This window comes from Tachyglossus aculeatus, chromosome 6 (assembly GCF_015852505.1).
Source record: "Tachyglossus aculeatus isolate mTacAcu1 chromosome 6, mTacAcu1.pri, whole genome shotgun sequence".
Taxonomy (NCBI): Eukaryota; Metazoa; Chordata; class Mammalia; order Monotremata; family Tachyglossidae; genus Tachyglossus; species Tachyglossus aculeatus.
In genome coordinates, this window is record NC_052071.1 from 45,604,993 (window position 1) to 45,610,786 (window position 5,794).

General features: G+C 45.4%; 1 non-coding gene across 1 annotated transcript; it reads left to right on the plus strand.

Moving 5' to 3' along the window:
• The first annotated feature begins 1,753 nt into the window (after positions 1-1,753).
• Positions 1,754-1,891, plus strand: LOC119930183. Its single transcript, XR_005451671.1, has one exon. It is a non-coding gene; the product is annotated as a small nucleolar RNA SNORA7 (small nucleolar RNA).
• Positions 1,892-5,794: the final 3,903 nt, after the last annotated feature.

The window sequence follows — 5,794 nt, forward strand, 5'->3', positions numbered from 1 at the left end:
CGGAGGCAAAGATAGTTTTTGTCATTCAGATGCAAACTTTTTTGGGGTGGAAAGAAAGAAATGACACTGAATCGATCAATCCATCCTATTTACTGAAGACTTACTGTGTGTAGAGAAGCTGGAAAGCTAAGTTTATAGAGCAAAGGCTTGGGAGTCAGAAGGACCTGGGTTCTAATTCCATCTCTGCCATGTGTCTGCTTTGTGACCTTGGGCAAGTCACTTCACTTCTCTGGGACTCAGTTCCCTCATCTGTAAAATGGGGATTTAGAGCGTGAGCCCCATTTGGGACCGGGACTGTGTCCAATCTGATTAACTTGTATCTACAGTGCTTGGCACATAGAAAGTGCTCAACAAGTGCCATTACTATTATTATTACTATTATTAGAGCACTGTACTAAGCACTTGGGCCAGAACTGTACAGTAGATCCCTGCCCTCAAGGATATTGCAATCTAGAAGGGAGCTATTTTTCTTATGGTATTTATTAAGCGCTTACTAAGAGACAGGCACTGTACTAAGTGCTGGGGTAGACACAAAATTGGACATAGTCTATGTCCCACATGGACTCAGGGTCTTAATCTCCATTTTACAGATGTGTTAACTGAGGCACAGAGAAGTTAATCAATCGTATTTTTGAGTGCTTACTTTGAGTTGCCCAAGGTCACACAGAAGACAAGTGGCAGAGCCAGGACTAGATAACCAGGCTCTCTAACTCCCAGGCCTATGCTCTTTATTATTAACAATGATAATAATAATATTTATGGTACTTGTTAAGTGTTTGCTATGTGCCAAACACTGTTCGAAGCACTGTGGTGGATATAAGTTAATCAGGTTGGACACAGTCTCTGTCCCATATGGGGTTCACAGTCTTAATCCCCATTTTCCAGATGAGAGAACTGAGGCCGAGAGAAGATAAGTGACTTGCCTGAGTCACACAGCAGACATGTGGAGGAGTCAGAAGTCAAACCCAGGACCTGCTGACTCCCAACTCCATGCCCTCATTCCCCTAGTCCATGCTTACCTGGGTGTTTGGAACAGCCTGGGGGGCTAGGAAATTTTTCTAGCATCCCATTAAGGTCATCCAACTTTATAGCTGGAGCCCGGGCCAAATTTCCGGTCAGCTGAGCCAATGTTTTTAGTCCTGGAAGGGGGTTTGGAAGAGAGCGAGCAGCTCCATCTCATTGTTCCTTGGGCCTTGTTCCAGTTGCAGGTCCCCATGTGCTCTGGGTCCATCTCTCTTCATCCCCTACCAAGAGGACACCTTAATTAAGTCTCCTCACCTTGGTACTAAGGGACCTTGGGGGCAAGAGGAGTCATTTCTGTAAGTAATGGGCGAATGGACAGCCTAATGACTCGGACTTTTTAAAGTCCTCGATTCCTTCCCCAAGGACGAGGATGTGACCTTGGCCAGATTTCAGGCTGCGTTCCTGTTATGGGTCTCTCCCAGCATCCCCTCCGAGTGTCAGCCAGTTAATCGTGTTTATTGAGCGCTTACTGTATGCACAGCACTGTATTAAGCGCTTGGGAAAGTACAACGCAACAATAAACAGACATATTTCCAGTCCACGAAGGGCTTACAGTCTAGAAGGGGAGACAGACATTAATATATTCTTCCTTTCCTTCACTAAGTTGTCGCCTACAGCAGTGGATGGCAAGGCATGTGTACATATCCACCTGTAATTTATTTTAATGTCTGTCTCTCCCTCTTATCCATAGCCTTCTTTGGCGGGGATTGTGTCTACCTACTTTATTGTCCCCCTCTCAGGGTCGCACCTGGAAAGTTTCCAGTACTCTACCAGTCTCGGCTACAGGAGGGAGAGTAAAGCAGAGGCCTACCCATTCCATTCCTAGCTTGGGCAGTGGCTAGCGAATATAAGGCAATCTGCTACACAGACTATCTCTATATGTTTCCAACTTGTACTTTCCAAGCGCTTAGTACAGTGCTCTGCACACAGTAAGCGCTCAATAAATACAATTGATGATGATGATGATCAAAACTCCCCTGTGCTGAGCAGCAGCGGCATGGCAGAGAGTCGAGGGTGGAGACTCAAGTTTACTGCGCGGAAGGAGGCAATGGTAAACCACTTCTGTATTTTTACCAAGAAAACTCTATGGATCCACTGCTGGAACAAATGCAGGTGGAGGTGGAGCATTCTCGGAGAGATGCGTCCATGGCGTTGCTAAGGGTCAGAGTTGACTTGGCAGCTTAAGACAACAGCAATAACTTTATTATCTGGTTCTCTCTCAAGCGCTTATCACACTGCTAAGTGAATACCACTGACTGATGGATTGATTCAGTACCCATCTCATTCCACTCCAGGGTTGGCTTCATTTCCTTGGTCAGTCAACAAGTAGCAGCGTGAGAAGCAGCGTGACCCAGTAGAAAGAGCACGGGCTTTGGAGTCAGAGGGCATGGGTTCAAATCCCAGCTCTGCCAACTGTCAGCTGTGTGATTTTGGGCAAGTCACTTAACTTCTCTGTGTCTCAGTTACCTTATCAGTAAAATGGGGATTAAAACTGTGAGCCCCCGTGGGACAACCTGATCACCTTGTAACCTCTCCAGGGCTTAGAACAGTGCTTTGCACATAGTAAGCGCTTAACAAATAGCATTATTATTATTATTATCAAGTACCTGCTGAACTTCCACTGACTTTTAGACTGTAAGATCGTTGTGGGCAGGGACTGGGTCTGTCCTATTATTGTATTGTACTCTCCTAAATGCCCTACATGCAGTTCTTGTCTTATGCCGTTGAGTGGTTTCCGACGCTTAGCGACACGGTGGGCACGTCTCTCCCAGAACGCCCCACCTCTCTCTGCAATCATTCTGTTAGTGGATCCATAGTGTTTTCTTGGTAAAAATCCGGAATTGGTTTACCATTGCCTCCTTCTGAGCAGTAAACTCGAGTCTCTGCCCTCGACTCTCTCCCAGGCCGCTGCTGCCCAACATGGGTGAGTTTTGATTTATAGCAGATTGCCTTCCACTCACTAGCCACTGTCCAAGCTAGGAATGGAACGGATATGAGAAGTAGAGTGGCTCAGTGGAGAGATCACAGGCTTGGGAGTCAGAGATCCTGGGTTCGAATCCCGGCTCTGCCAATTGTCAGCTGTGTGACTTTGGGCAAGTCACTTAACTTCCCTGTGCCTCAGTTACCTCATCTGTAAAATGGGGATTAAGACTGTGAGCTCCACATGGGACAACCTGATCACCTTGTATCCTCCCCAGCACTTAGAACAGTGCTTTGCACATAGTAAGTGCTTAACAAATGCCATTATTATTATTATTATATGTCTCTGCTTGACTCTCCCTCCTGTAGTCAAGCCTGGCAGAGTACTGGGAACTCTCCAGGTGCAACCCTGAGAGGAACTACATATAGTTAGTGCTCAATAATTATGATTTATTGATTTATTGTCTTTTTGACACGGCACTAGATGATTTGGTGAATGACAATAAATGTAAAAATCTCATTGCCTTCACTGACAGTTGCATAAAGTACTTTGGAATCCTTTAGCAATCATTCAATAAATCAATCAATGGTATATATTGAGCGCTTGCTGCCTGCAGAGCACTATACTAAGCACTTTTGGAGAGTACATTACAACAGAGTTGGTAGACGTGTTCCCTGCCCATAATGAGCTTACAGTCTAGAGGGGGAGACAGATATTAATATAAATAATTTATAAGATAGCATTTATAGATCGGTATGTAAGTGCAGTGTGGTGAACACCAAATGCCAGAAGGTCACAGATCCAAGTGCATCAGTAATGCAGAAGGGAGAAGGAGCTGACGAAGAGAGGGCTTAACTGGGGAAGGCCTCTTGGAGGAGATGTGACCTTGAAAAGGCTTCGCAAGTGGGGAGAGTAGTGGCCTGGGGTAGTAGAAGGGAGTGGAAAATGCGAGGGGCAGTGATTCTTTCTTGAGTGAGTGTCCCTCTCCTGAAAGGAGCCCGGGCTTTGGAGTCGGAGGTCATGGGTTCAAATCCCAACTCTGCCATTTATCATCTGTGTGACCTTGGGCAAGTTACTTCACTTCTCTGGGCCTCAGTTCCCTCATCGGGAAAATGGGGATGAAGACTGTGAGCCCCACGGGGGACAACCTGATCACCTTGTAAACTCCCCAGTGCTTCGAACAGTGCTTTGCACATAGTAAGTGCTTAATAAATGCCATTATTATTATTATTATTATTATTATTATTATAAGTAGGTAATCAGGTTGTCCCACGTGGCTCTCACGGGCTTCATCCCCATTTTCCAGATGAGGGAACTGAGGCTCAGAGAAGCGAAGTGACTTGCCCAAGGTCACACAGCAGACATGTGGCAGAGCCGGGATTCGAGCCCACAACCTCTGACTCCCGAGCCCGGGCTCTTTCCACTGAGTCCCGCGGCTTCTCTCATTCATTAATTATTCATTAATTCAGCCCTCTTCCACTCTGGTAATGTCGGACTCCGGTAGAGTAAGGGTCAGTGTCCGGGAATAGACCACAACCAGCCAACGAATTAACAGTCCTCAATTATGGCTTTGGTTTTGCCAATGACTCGCTCTGTATCATTGCGTAAGTCACTTAACCTCTCTGGGCCCTTACATGATTCCTGGATTAGGAATTAGAAGCCGCGTGGCCTAACGGAGCGAGCACGGGCCTGGGTTCTAATCCCGGCTCTGCCAATTGCTTGCTGTGTGACCTTGACTTCTGTGTGCCTCAGTTTTCTCAACTGTAAAACGGGGATGTCTATGCTCACTCTTTCTTAGATTGTGAGTCCTGTGCAGAACTTGTACCTACCCCAGATCTTAGAACAGTGTTTGACATACCGTAGGCACTTAACAATACCATAAAATTCAGGCTGGAATTAGAGTTAATAAGAATTGCTTAATTTGTCCTGGGAGATCACTTCTCCTAACTTCCACCTTTCAAGGAGAAGTTTAGTGTAAAGCTCATAGGACTGGAAGTCAGGAGACCCCATTTCTAATTCTGGCTCTGCCACTGCTGGCTATATGACCTTGGGCAAGACACCTCTCTGTGTCCCAGTTTCCTCTTCTATGAAATGGGGATAAAATACCTGTTCTCTTGACTGGTTGGGATGAGGACTGTGTCCTATCTGATTATCTTTTATCTACCCCAATGCTTGGTACACAGTACGTACTGAATAAATATCATCATTGATGTCAACATTAACTTGAAGAATAGCAGTAGAGAAGAGGGGAACAATGGCAGTGGTAAGCTGCTTGCGGGCAGGAATCATACCAACTGACTCTATTGTACTCCTGTGAGCTCTGTACACAGGAAGCACTCAAAAAACGCCATTGATTGAAATGGAGGGAAGGAGAATTCTAAAGAGTGGCAGGTTCTGGAATATGCATCCAATTCTAGAAACAGTGATTCCTCTAATGTGCATGGGTGAACCAGCCAGCTCCAACTCAGTCTCTCTCATATCTGAAGACAACAGATGCCAAGGTCTTTAAAAGAAAGGTGTCATAGAAATTTGAAGTTCAAGAGCAGTCCCACCCAAAGGCTGGGGAAGGGTCTGATAACCTCAGAAATTCTCTTCCAACCTGGGGATTCTGGAATTTTTTTTCCAACAATAAAAAATTACTAAAACAGATTAAGTTAGATTTAGAAGGGATTAAAAATGATGTTTAAACTTGGGAGATGTCCTTTGAAAGGAAATGAACTTAAAGAGGCCTCCCAGCCCCATGTAGGAAGTGATTTATTTTCTTGCCATTAGTGTCCAGCTCTTATGGAACAGAATGAGTCAAAGCAGTCTCTAGGCACACTACAGCCCTGAAATGATTTTTTTCAACCA